The sequence below is a fragment of the Canis aureus genome, chromosome 21 (genome assembly GCF_053574225.1).
Source record: "Canis aureus isolate CA01 chromosome 21, VMU_Caureus_v.1.0, whole genome shotgun sequence".
In the NCBI taxonomy this organism is placed as follows: domain Eukaryota; kingdom Metazoa; phylum Chordata; class Mammalia; order Carnivora; family Canidae; genus Canis; species Canis aureus.
Genome location: NC_135631.1, coordinates 35,345,233 through 35,359,669, shown reverse-complemented (window position 1 = coordinate 35,359,669; position 14,437 = coordinate 35,345,233). Strand labels below are relative to the sequence as shown.

General features: G+C 37.2%; 1 pseudogene; it reads right to left on the bottom strand.

The window, feature by feature from the left end:
* Window positions 1–5,402: 5,402 nt before the first annotated feature.
* Window positions 5,403–8,025, bottom strand: LOC144292065 (zinc finger CCCH domain-containing protein 14-like; annotated as a pseudogene).
* Window positions 8,026–14,437: the final 6,412 nt, after the last annotated feature.

The window sequence follows — 14,437 nt, the reverse complement described above, 5'->3', positions numbered from 1 at the left end:
GATTTGAACACAATAACTTAGAGAACATTGTCAACTATATTAGACGTGAATTACTAATGCATCTATTCTTTAATATCCTGAACCAAAATAATTTTCCATAACAATTTTCTTTTTAAAACCGAATACACACCCATCATGTAAAAATATGTGTATATGTGTGTGTTGTATCTCTGCCCAAAGTGGTCTTAGACTTTTGCTCGGGAGTTGCTATTGATTAATAAGATTCTAGGGCAGCCCCGGTGGCGCAGCAGTTTGGTGCTGCCTGCAGCCTGGGGTGTGATCCTGGAGACCGGGGATCGAGTCCTGCATCGGGCTTCCTGCATGGAGACTGCTTCTCCCTCTGCCTGTGTCTCTGCCTCTCTCTCGCGCTCTCTGAATGAATAAATAAATAAATCTTAAAAAAAAAAAGATTAATAAGATTCTAAATCTAATATCTAGCCATATTTGCAACCTCTAAGTCTCAATGTCTTTCCTTTAATTTTCACTTTTATATTGAACTAAATTACCAAGCCCGACAAATTAATCTTCCCAAATATTTTTCATTTATTTATTCCTACCCATCTTAGTCAAAGTGTGCTGTTTCTTACTCCATAATTACTGAAACAGCCTCCTGTAGCACTCTTTCCTCTTAGTCCTGGTCATACAACCAGACTTCTTTTCTCAGTCTCCTTTGTGACTAGGTGTGCCATACAATTGGCTAGCATCCCTTACAATATAAATGGAAGTAATGAGCAGCACTTACTTGCAGCTAACGTTCTTTTTGTGCTTTGTTGGAGTGTATGGATGCTCTAAGGTGGGAAAAAGAACTTGACCATCCTCAACTTTGAATATAAAACTCCATTATGATTGAGTGGTAACTCATTTTGATCATCTCATCAAATACATTATTTTATTAACTTTAGATTTATTTCCCCCCAAATTCTCTTAAGTAAATCACCACATACTTTTATGACTTTAAAATTAAAAATTAGCATATGGGTCACCTGGCTCAGTGGTTGAGCATCTGCCTTTGGCTCAGGTAGGTCGTAGTCCCAGGGTCCTGGAATCGAGGACCGCATTGTGTTCTCTATGCCTGTGTCTCTGCCTCTCTTTCATTAATATATAAATAAAACCTTTAAAAAAATAAAAAAATAAAAATTAGCATAGAAGCTAAAGGCGGATGCTAACAGAATAAACAATATTGCCATTTATTTTATTTCTCTAGATTCCAAAGAGGTTTCCATTCTTTGATTAAGGATACATTTTTCTTCTTTATTTTTCCATAGTAAAATTGAGTTTATTCTAGGTTATATCTGAGAGGGAAAGCAAATGTAAAATATAATGTTTTCAAAATGTGATTTCCCAGATATGTGGCAAAACCTGAGGCAAATCCGGATTGTACTGTGTCCTCTGTATGCACAGCTACAGAGTGTCCAACATCACAACTTAGCAATAGCATCAGACAGCATGGCCTCAAATGGCATATAAGACATAGCTTCAGAGTTCTCAGAGATGCTTGTTAGGTCAGTAACTAGAAGAAAGTAGAGGCTCTTCTGTCCTGTTTGTAAACAATACCATAAAATTCAATCTCTCCAAACCATGAAAGACTCTTAACTCTAGGAAACAAACTGAAAGTTGTTGGTAAGGAAGTGGGTGGAGGGATGGGGTAACTGGGTGATGGGCATTAAGGAGGGCACGTGATGGGATGAGCACTCGGTATTATATGCAACTGATGATTGTTCAGGTAAGGAATAGTCTTCGTCCTTTTTGAAGTGGATTGGGTTCATTCTTCAGTCTTTCTTAGCCATTCCTCTTCTGTCTTCCCCGTATAATCCTATTCTCCTTTAAATAGGGTGACGATAAATTTTGGCTTCCTCCAGTCATTGTTCTGGAATAGCTGTTCCAGTCGGGTGATGAATTATGATTGTCCTGCCTTTATCTTCACCTCAGTCTTCACCTCAGTTAGATATGATCACTGTGTACATTATTTTGTAATGTGATTCTTTCATATCATACTATTGCAACGTAGTTATATTTTAAAAATCCTTGTAATGACTTTAGAGCAAATTTTATGTCTTATTTACCTCTGTATCCTCAGAACCTAGAACACTTCCTCACATATGTTAATGCTTAAGAAGTACTTATTGGATGAATGAGTGAATATATGAATACGTGAAATTTAAACAAGAAGGGAAAACTTGGAGGCTTTAGGGCACAATCAAGCACGTTGTCTTGGGGAGGTACTGAACTTGCTCTTGCAAATAGTTGACTCCATACCAACATTTCCTTTATCAAAGGGTACTTGGATTAAAGAAATATGAAGTCTATTAAGATTCATGGCTGACCTATGGTGGTCTACTTTTATTTTCTAGCTCAACATTCCCACCTACTTGAAATTAAGATTGAAAATGTTAAAAGCACTTATGGATGTTATGGGAGAATGTTTTCTGTTTCTCAATAATAATTCAGATTTGAGTTTTCAAATATTTCAAAATATTTCAAATAACAGAAGTCCTCTGAAACACTCATTTTAATCAGAGTAAAAATAAGTTGGCACTTATTTTATTGAAGGTATATTTTCATGTATCTACCCTAAGCCATTAAAAAATAGTTGCCTAGGGCTCCTAGGTGTCTTAGTCAATTTAAGCTCAGGTCATGATCCCAGGGGCCTAGTATCCATCCAGCCCCACATCAGGCTCCCTGTTCAGTGGGGAGCCTGCTTCTTTCCCTCTTCCTCTCTCCCTCCTTGTGCTTGCATGCTCTCTCTCTCAAATAAATTGATTTTGCATTCAGTAAATTAGAACAAATAAATCAATGACTGTGTATGACATACATGTGAAGTGACTCTTGTAAATTTATATCTTAGATTTTTCCTTATAAAAATTTCAAATTTTAGTTATTTACTAAAACAATGATTTTTTTCTTTTAAATCTAAATTGAAAGTTATGACATCTGTAATTAGGTAAAACTTTGTTTCAGAATAACATAAATTATATGCATCCTTCATCATTTTAAACACTCCATATTTCTGAATGTTTTTTGTAAAATTTTATACTGTAGAATTTTTCTTCAGTAATTTCTTGAACAAACCACACAACTAGAAATATTTTATTCAAGTAAATTAACTAGCTACATATAAAATTATAATTTTTATTTAAAAAGCTAATTCATAAAGACACTTCAAGGACTTTGAAATTAGTATTGACTTTATGTATATTTACTGAGCTTTCATTTTCATGAAAAACTGTAAGTAATAACAATGACATATTCTCTCATACTTATTTCTTATTAAACCTTAAATATCTCTATAAGATAATACGAGATTTATTTTCATTCTATTTTATGAGAAAGAGATTGAAGTCTTAAATGACTTCAGAAATTTTAAATGACTTCTATAGCATTACAATTAGTAAGTATTACATTTAGGATTTAGGCCCAGTATATGAGCAATTCCATATTCTTTATGCTCTATCATGTTGCCTCACTTGTACTGTTAATGAAAATGAAATCTTTTTGTAGTTTCATTTATAATGGGTTAGAGAAATAGAATTGAAGTTAGGGATTACACAGATTAAATCCAAAAGTCCAATGGCATAAATTGATCCTCTCAATTATCTTTAGTCATCTAATTAAGCTTTATCTCTACTAAAAAATTATGAATTTTGATGTATCCAGCTATCTATAGTTAACATTTGTTAAGAGTTAACTCTTTGCCAGCTACTGGGCCATTTACATATTTTATTTTAGGTATTATTCAACAACAGTATAAATTAGGTACTATTTTGATTCCTGTGATGCATATGAGGAAAATAAGACAGAGATTACTTCATTTGTTCAAATTTATGACTAGCTTGTGGTGTAGCCAGGTTTACTAGAGACAGTGATTGGTTCCCAATCATCATGAACATACCCTCATCAGGTTACTGTGTGTTTACTTTACAGAATGGTCTTTCGGTAAAGAATTTCTACGGAAAAATAAAATTACATCAACGAGACAGTAAATTCTTCTTATGGGAAAAGATTAAATTATAATTTTAGAGCAGTTGCTTTTCAGTTCTGGCTAAATATCCATGTTATGCTTGTGAAACAGCATGTGTGTATCATAATCTTATTATAAACTCATTTGTGGTCATTAAAAACATAGTGTATAATAAAGTATGTATTTTGCTCATTCAAACCCTGTGTTAATGTAGTGAATTAAAAATATACCTTAAGTATGTTTAAAATTTGAACAATATTTTCCACTACTTTAATTAACAAGGATCCCTATTTAATTTTGTATAAAATTACGTTAATTTATTATATGGTAAAATATCTTAACTTCTAGTTCTAATGTGCATACAAATCATATATATATATTTTTTTTTACTATTTGGTATGATGATTATGTAAATGTTATCACCATTTTTTAGATGTATCTACTAAGTTTTCAAAATCACATAATTAGGGCATACAGGGTGATTACTAGGTTGTGTTCTGACCATTCTGTGCAGATTTTTTCTTTTTTTTTAAGATATTATTTATTCATGAAAGAGAGAGAGAGGCAGAGACACGGGCAGAAGGAGAAGCAGGCTCCACGCAGGAGGCTCGATGTGGGACTTGATCCATGGACTTCAGGATCACACCCTAGGCTATTTAAAAATGTTGGTATCCTGGATATGAGGTTTTTTTAATTTTTTTTTTTTTTTTTTTTTTTTTGAGAGAGAGAGAGTGCATGCACATGAGCAGGAGTGAGTGTAGGGGATAGAAGGAGAAGGAAAGAGATCAAGCCTCAAGCTGAGGGGCTTGGAACTTGATCTCAAGACCTGAGATTATGACCTGAACCAAATAAGAGCCAGTGCTTAACTGACTGAGCCACCCAGCATCCCCGCACCCTCCCCCTTTTGAACAATATGGAACAAGTAAGTGAGTGGGAGAGGCTGTTAAAGAAAAGTAAGATACGACTCCAATATAAGACTAGCAAGAAGATAGAGGTGGCACCAGCACTCTTTGGAGCTGTGGCTTTCCAGAAGATAATTTCTTTCTAGGTACATTGAGTCTGAGTGGTAAAGGTAGTCATTATTTGAATAAGTAGTCATTATTAGCATAAATATTTCTGGCACTCAGAATGAAGCTGAGGATATTAATTTCCATCATTAAAATATACAAGAGATAGTTAAAGCCATGTAAATGGATGGAATCAATTAGAAATCCTGGAAGCCCTGAATTTATAAGGATTCTTAAACAGTCTTTTCATAGTCAAAACAAAAAAGCACCCAATGTTAAAACCACTTTATAAATAGAAAAATCAGACACCAGATAGGCAATAAACTTAATATTATGAAAACAATATATTTTAAGTTTCAAAGATTTGACAAGTTCTGCAGAACATTTTTTGTCAGTAGATGGACATTCCACAATCTTCAGCAAAGTAGGACTGAGTGTCATTCACTGGTGTGAGGTCGAATCCATACAAGGCATGTTGTAGTGGCCCCATAATGGTGGGATGATAAAATGTGCAGTCTGGTCCTGTACTTCTGCAGTGTTTTGGGTGGTAGAAGGGACGTTCCATTTTCCTAAAAGTAGGGAAATCACAGTTGACTGCTAGGAGGTGGTGATGGTATTGCAACTGCTGGTTTTGGAGGCAGTACTGGAATTATTCTACTCATATGAGTAAAGAGACAATCTGACTTGGTATGTTTTACATCATATTTACAATTTGGATGAGTGAAGAAACATTTTTTTTCAGCAAATGAACAATCAGGGGAGGCTTTGCAAGGTGAAACAGGATGATGGTAAGCACACTCATCCCCATTTTTATAGGCAGGCTAGTACTTGCAATGCTCCAAAAGTTTTCTGGTTTCTGGACCATGTTCAGTTCACTCATCTCAGCATCTGAAAATCTACCATTTGGCTTTTTTTTTTTTTTTAAGATTTCTTAATTTATTTATGAGACACACAGAGAGAGAGAGAGAGAGAGAGAGAGAGAGAGAGAGAGAGGCAGAGACACAGGCAGAGGGAGAAGCAGGCTCCATGCAGGGAGCCCGATGTGGGACCCGATCCCGGGTCTCCAGGATCAGGCCCTGGGCTGAAGGTGGCGCTAAACCGCTGGGCCACGGGGGCTGCCCCTATTTGGCTCTTCAAGCTGCCTTCTCGTCACTGCAACTGCTGTGGGTAGAGGAGACCCCTGAGTCCCTTGTTAGAGGCTGTACTTTGGTTTACAGGTTTCAGGCCTTCAAAACCCATGTCCTCCTCTTGATCTGCCATGTACCCTGCAGGGCTGGGGACATAATCCAGTGTCGCTGTAACCTTGGGACTTGCAGGTTTTGCAAGATCTCATCTGCATAAGGTGTCCCGAGAGTCCCCAAAGGGTATCTGCAGTCTTTATCCTTGGTTCTTGGTTTGGTGCCACTACTATTTCCTCAGACAGCTTTGGCTTCTTCAGAATGATCTTGTGTCTCATGGACCATGGATCCCATGTCATAGTAATCTTGTCTGATTTGCAGAGTTTCTGCCATTACTTGGTCAGTTTTCAGTAACAGCTGCCACTGTTGTTCCTTGGCCTTTTTTTACATTATCTCCCTTTGTTTGCTTTTCTTTAACGGAGGGACCTATTCTGGGGGCTTTGCCCCTGGACTATTTCTGCCGGCAATCCTTCTTGATGAGTTCAAGTTCTTGGAGCAACTGGAAATGTCTGTTCTGTGAGACTATAGAATAGGTGCTTTTGTTACAGATTCTTGAACTTCAGATATAGCCTTCACAATTAGATGCTTGTCAGCTGGTTTAGAAGCTGGAAGTGAAGATCTCCTTCCAGGCTTTGCTGACACTGACACGCTGCTGGAGATGCTTCCTGTATGAGACCCACAATCATCCTCTTCCTTCTCTTCTTCTCTACCATAATTGAATTTTTTACTTTAACAATTGAACTTACCCCATAGGCAACTTTCTCTTCCAAAAGTTTTCTTCCTCAATACTCATTTTTTTCTGAGTTGTTTCTGAAGAAGGGACTCCAAGTCTTTTCTAAGCTGTTAAGTGCTCCCATTTCACACACACGTCCTGTTTCATGTACCTGCCTGTTCTGTTTATCAGGTTGCTTGACTGCACGGATACTGCTGCTGCTAAGATTGCACCTGTTTAAATGAGCACCACTGTCTGCATTTGGACTTGGAGCTGGTTGATAAATTTCAATAGAAGGGCAAGAAGAACCATATGCAAGTTCCACTCTAGGTTTTTTTTTTTCTGAGATAAGGGATTCTCCTGCACAAAAGTGAGGTCTTCATCAGTGAGATCATCTGGTTCTGGCTTAATATCAATCACATCTTCAGAGGGGAATGGCTCCTCAGAGGCTTCTCAGTTGACATTAATCGGGTTGCAGCTCCATCCTCCTGAATCTGTCTGACAGTAGTGGTTTTCTGCTCCTGTGAACTAGTAGAGACCCTGAAACTATTTTTCAGGTCTAGTGCTAGCAATCGCAAGAGGCAGCACTGCAGCTTCATGCCTTCTCTCATCGCCCTGACTGAAACTGCTCTTGTTTGAAGACATGATATTATCAAAGATGTTGCTATCAGAAGACTTTAGGCAAAAAAAAAAAAAAAAAAAAAGACTTTAGGCTACAAGGATCAATTGTAACAGAGCAATGTTTATCTAAATCATGTTTCTGAAGCCATACAGTGAACTGAATTGTGTTGTTCCCTAGAAACAGGGATACGTCCCATCATTTGGTCCTGACTTTTCCTGTTGGCCACCATCACCAATAATCAGGAGGTTCTTCACCAACAGAAGATATTGCAATTTCCCCTTGATAGCCCTTGAGGTCTTGTGACTAATCTTGGTGCCGATTTCCGTGGCTCCCTGGGGAGCGGGTGGTGGGCTCAGCATTGCTCTGCGCTTAGCTTGCCCAGAGCCCAGCTGGCTCCCCAGCCCGCAGGTGTGCTGCCAAAGCTGCCAGCTGCCAGCACTGTTCCAGGCCACACGCTCTGCATGACTTAGCCCCACCAGCCCCAGTAAAAATATTTTTAGGGTGATGGTGGAAAATCTAGCATAAACAGTAAGTTTGGACCAATACATCTGGAAACAGAGTAATAGCTGAAAATATGCAGTTGGGGAAGGCTGTATGTTTCATCTTCTTATGTATTTTGCTTAATGGTTTATGGTGGGAGATGTTTGCACACGTTTAAAAGCTACTGTGAAAGAGCTGATGGAAAAGGAGAGGGTGACGTTATAGGAGAAAGAAAATAAGAAGTGACATCCAGACAGCAACAGCAGATACTGTTGCCATGTGTCCCTACTGTTTAATGGTTCTGTCTTCTCAGTATGTCTCCATCTTTTAAAAAATATTTATTTATTTGAGAAAGAGCAAGAAAGGTGGGAAGGGGCTGATGAGAGGGAGAGAGTCTTAAGCAGACTCTACCGTGTGAGCTGACTCAGGGCTGGATCTCACCACCCTGGGATCAGGACCTGAGCTGAAACCAAGAGTCTGACAGTCAGCCGACTGTACACCAGGTGCCCCAATATGTCTCCACTCTGATACAATATGACTGTATGCAGAGGAAACATGATGTGTGGGTTTTTTTAAAAGAGAAAAGCAGACACAAACACTATTAATCTAATCCTTCTGGGTACATACACAGCTGCTATTTGAAAAGCAGAGAAATACATAATGCTCCAAAAGCTTACTCAGACTCACACCATTTCAACAATCCTTTCAGTTTATCTTGCATAAAATTACTCAGTTCTTCCCATCCTTGATCTTAAGTGGTATCTGAATGTATTCCTGAAGGAGTGGAGGTACTTGCTCTCTTAGTTGAGTTAGGTGAAGGGACATTCATGCTGAACCCTGGGTCCGAGCTATCTGTTGCACACTGGTTCTTTCCTGTAAGCAGCGGTGGTCTCTTTTGCGGAAGTCCATGGTGCATGAGCTCTTAGTTTATTCATGCTGCTCAGGCAATGGTACTGGGGGGTACTGGACATTTCTTTCCTCTTGATGTAGTTTCCTCTTAGTTCTTGCCAGCTATGGACTTGGGCTCAACTACCTATCTCCAACCTTTGCTCTGAGGTCAATCACACTGTCCTTTGGAGGTCTCAAAACCAACTTTTCAGTCTCCAGAGTTCATGTCACGCAGGCAACTTAGCATGCCTTAGCTAAGTTTATTTGCCACACATCTTTTAATTTTTCCTTCTTTTCAATTTGGCCAAACCCTCCAAATTGCTATATACCGGGTTAGTAAGGAATTAATTTTATTTGTTTTTTCCAGAATCCAAAGGTGGATTGAAGTACTTTTTGTTTTGCCATAGTTATTATTCTTGATACTATTCTTATTATTTAACAAATCTTCCCAGCAATGAGTTTCAAAGGCCCAGAGAAAATTAGCAGCTTCACTTTTCTCACCCTTTCTTTCTTTCCTATTTCTATCTCTAGTGCTATTAACTGTATTAAATCCTTCTTTCTGACTCTGTATAAGCCTTAGACGAGAAGGGATATCCTTTTTCCCCTATGAATGAGCATTAGGAGATGGGTCCTCCAGGTTTGTGCTTGATACATAAATAAGGAGAACAAAAATAGTTAGCAAATCTAATCTTTTCTACTGATTTGCCAGGACATCTAGTACCAACCTTCTAGCCTGGGTGGAGGCTGCAATGAAGCCAGGAACACATGTAACGTGTGCACAGCAGCTGACAGGTTATGAGTCTATTGGGATGCCCAGGGCAAAATGATGCTGTAGACTTGAGTACCAATCATGCATAAGCTATATCTTAAACAGAAAATCAGGTGCAACTCAGAACAGAGCACCACTGCCTTGAATGTAACATCTGCTTTATTACCTAAAGCAAAAGGATAATGAGGCAGCCATCCGGGAAGGGCAGCAGAGTCAGCAGCCCATACACACGAGAGAGCACGTCTCGAGAATTTACAAAGACCCACTAGTCTGTGATTCTCAGTCTTGGCTCCACATTAAAATCACCTGCAGGAGTTTTATTGATTCAGGTGCCCAGGCAATGCTCTATTATATCAGAATCTCTGGCTATAGGACTCATTTTTAAAACTCCCAAAGTGATTCCAATGTGCAGCCAAGTTTGAGAACCACTGCACCAGAGGAAGAAACCTAAAAGGAGACTGGAAATCAGGCTTTTTGAAATTAGGGGCTATGCCCTCATAATCTTTTTTCAGTGTGAAGACAAATTTCTTATAAACCTAAAGATGTTATAATGCCTAGTGCTTTTTAAAGTTTATGTGTCGTTAGAGGAATGGGCTTTTGTTAGGGTTCTCCAGTATTTCTCTAGACTCATGGCTCCTTTCATTATTATATTTTAGACTGTATCAGTGAAAATAGAAAAATGAGAAAATATTGCTTTAAAAAGAAAAGAAAAGAAAGAAAATGGGCTTGAAAAAATAAATCACAAGGTAGAGGATTCATGAGTCTTAAAAGAGTTATCTTTGACAGAACTCACAACTAAACTTTTCACCCCTATCACTTAAATAAAAAAAGAATATCAGTTTCCAGATGCAAAGTACCAAAGCTCTAAGCTCTCAGTTTAAGGAAATTAAATTATGTGCTATACCTTACCAAATATCAATCAGGCTACAAGTCATCATTCAGAGGTTCTGGAAAAAAAAATCATTAAATTTGTAAATCAACCCAGTATTTCAGTGTAAAGGCAAACATAATATAGTTCACTTAATCAATATATTCTCCAAGGGAACTAGAAAAAGTCTTTATGTTATTTAATTTCCAGCACAGGCCCCTGCATTGTTTATCATTGTATACTGTCCTTTTTAAAAATGACATTTTTATAATGCAAAAATCATGTTAGCTTTTAAGTATTAATTTATATATTTCACTGTTGATGTCAGCCTGACAGCTGTGAAAAAACATTACACATTGTCTAATGTGAATGTTAGCCCTGGAGGAGATAGCTAGAGATAAATTCTACCCCATTCAGTTCATGACAACCACCACTAGGAAAATGAACGTGATTAACAAATGGTGGAGAGGTTAGTAAACTTCGTGTGTTGTAAGGTTTTTTAAAAACATGATAATGTACAGGTACTGTATCAAAATGAGTGCAAAGAAGACCTCTGGGAGACTATTTGCTAGCAAGCATCCAGTTTTGTTATCCAAAGATAGTATTTTTCAATAAATCATAGTATATATACACACATATATAGACACATGTGCATATGACATTTTTTTTGAGCCTAACAAAATTTCTGGGCCTTTTCTGCCAAATCCCACTTAGAATTACAGAGTATTTTGGCCTAGAGGGGATTTTAGATATTATGAAAAACTATTTTGGGATAATACATAACTTCCTTTGGTCACAATTTTGCCTGTTAATTCCTCTAAGATCTTAGAGAAGTTACTTAAACTTTCTGACTATGCTAAAATTGTGATAACTAAGCAAGCATCCTAAGTGTCCATCCTATAGATGATGATCCAGAAATGTTAGTTGGGTATTTTACAAACAAAGTTAAGATTTGAGTGATTAGTCCTTGGCAGCAAAACTAGACATTGGCAGAGTTGAGACCAGAACCACAAGCTTCTGGCAACTCGCATGTATTTTTACTTTTCCTCCTACCTCTTAAAAGTCAGAGGAGAAGTTATGAGTCTTTAGGTTTCTTAGAATTTGTACCAGAACTCCCAAGCTCTTTTGAAAGGAAGAGACCACTAAGTGGCTTTTATATAAGATGTCTGGAGATAACTATAGAGATAATTTTCAAATTCTTTAAAATTAGAGCTTTGAAGTCTATCGGGAAAGATATTTTGAAGTATTCACCAATGTGTTTTTAATTTGATTTTTTCCCCACATGACCCTTCTCCCCATTTCAACGAGAGTAAGAGTAGTTTAAGTATCTGCCTCAGGAAAGGAAAGATACAACAAGAAAAAAAAAAATGAGAACTAAGTTCTTGTGTCCTAAATTTCAAAATACACTTATGAATTCAAAGAAGACAGAACAGTATTGAAAAAAAGGGCTCTTAAGTTGCATGATAAGAGATATTTTCAGTATTGAAAGCTAAGTTCCTGATCTAAATTACTGACATAGAAAAAAATAAATATTCTGTTAGAATGAGTTTTTATCACCTGGTAAATATCCATAAGGAATCTGGGAGGAGCATAAGTAAGATAGTAAGAAAAGAAAGAAAGCTAGCTATGGACCAGTGCTCTCTTGAAGTAAGAATTGCATGGCCACTGCCCCCCTGGCGGAGTGAGAGATCCTGTTTGGGATCCTGTTCTTAGGAAATTCCTTCAACTGTGGTTTTGAAAGTAGAGAAGTAATGTTTAAATGGAGCTCTTTGGCTGATAAACATAAGGTCCAGAGTCCCTGTGAGCAATAGGTCCTAGAAGTGTGCCATCACATCATTTTATTTCCTTTGTGTTATGCTGAGTGGTACAGTTGTGTCCTGGAAAGACAACAGTTCCGGGGTGGGCAATGATGAGGAAGTCCATGTGGAACGGGGCACAGAAACTCATACATATGACATGGGGGCCTCATCTTGTGCTGACGTGGAGAGTTGATTATGCCCACAGAGTAGAGAAAGTGAGAGGCTTTGAACGGGAATTTGAACCTCAAGTTCTAGAGAACCATTGTTGTGTCCACACCCAGCTTTGTCTCTTAATTACTGCATAGACTTGGCACAGTTTGTTTTTTTTGTAAGTGCTCTGTGTATCAGTTTTCCTATTTCTAGAACATAGTAAAGTAGTACTTACTACATTGGGCTGTTAGGAAGATTGGTGAATATAAATATACAGATAGTTAGATAGACAGATAGCTATAAAAATAGGTATTGATGTAAAGCATCTATAGATTATGATGCTATATAAATGTTAACTGTTTTTTAATGGTCATTCTTAGCAGATGCCGGCTACGGATAGATATACTGTAAGGACTTAGTTCACACTCCCAGGTTTCACAACATTTCCATTAGACTTACCTGGAGTTTAGGACTTAGATCAAGTTGGGATTGGAGTAGAGACAGCAAACAAAAACAAAAACCTAAGTTTACTGAGAAAAGTTGAAACCTATTTGATAAACGTTTAGTTTTCATATGTGTGTGTGTACATGTAGTCATATATATATGTTTATTTCTTTGACACATAAGTGTGTTTCCTGTAGGATTGACACTACTAAAAATTAAGTGGTGAAAACTTAAAAGGCATTTAAGCTGAAATTCCTTTTTAGTATGACAGTAAGATGCTTTTTGCTGACATCCATCTATCTATCTATATCTTTCTCGTGTTTGAAAATTGATGCCATTACAGCGAAATAATTAAAGATTCTACTAATTGATTATATAGTATAGTAGGATAGATTTGGAGTCAGGATTCTCTCAGTAATAATGTTTTTAAAAAATCTGTTTCATAACTATCTTAATTGACTGGCAGATAATAATATTGCCTATACATTGGCAACAGAGAATAAGCTCATATTCAATTTATCCTATAAATTTTGAATAAATATAGGAAAAACATATATTAAATAGATTTATTTGTTTATTTATTTATTTACTTACTTATTTTGAGAGCGAGACAGTACACAAATGGTGGGGAAGGGCAGAGGAAGAGGGAGAGAGAGAGAATCTGCAGAAGACTCCCTGCTGAGCACAGGGCCCAATGCAGGGCTTTGAAATCAAGTCAGACTTGATCAGACTCTACGATCATGACCTGAGCCAAAATCAAGTCAGACACCTAACCGACTAAGTTATCCAGGCACCCCAAAATGACATTTTTTAAGAGAAGAAAATGATAGGAACTTGGGAAATGTTAAATAATTAAGAAATACCAAAAACAGAAATATCAAAAGTTAATCATATGTTGCTGAGCATGTTTACCATTTTAAGGATCTAAAACTTGGAATTGGAAAATTATCAAGACTTCCAGTATAAATAAAGGAGTATAAAGTACATAAGTTGCCTTTAATCTTTATGAGTGGAAAGTGTGAGTACCTCTATTCACTCATGTGTCTAACTGTGCAAACTTGTGAGCACCTTAACTCACAAAGACAGATGTCAGTACTTAAAAGCCTGGCCTTCAGACTGTAGGGATTACTGATTTCTGAAGCATTCAGACTGGGAAAAAATTATGTTCAGTGGAACTGAAAAAATGAAAGAGTTTTAAAGAAGGGAGTGTGGGTCAGCAAAACTCATGTTTTACATATTTTACCTAACCTTGTAACTCTTTTCCACCAAAGAACCTTTTTTCTCTACACTATTCTTGTTATCTCCTCCCTCCTTTCCCCTCCCTTTATCAGTAATCTGGTTTCAAAATCCATCTAGGTTAACAGGTACAGTATACTGCACTAAGATGGGATGCTTCAATGAGCAAATAACTTCTAGATTACATACCATGATTTTATAACTCTAGTTCACTCTTCAACTAGACTTGAGAAAGGGAATGTAATATGGAAAACATTAGGGGACCTTTATTTATTTTTTTTAAAGATTTTATTTATTTATTCATGAGACACACACACACACACACA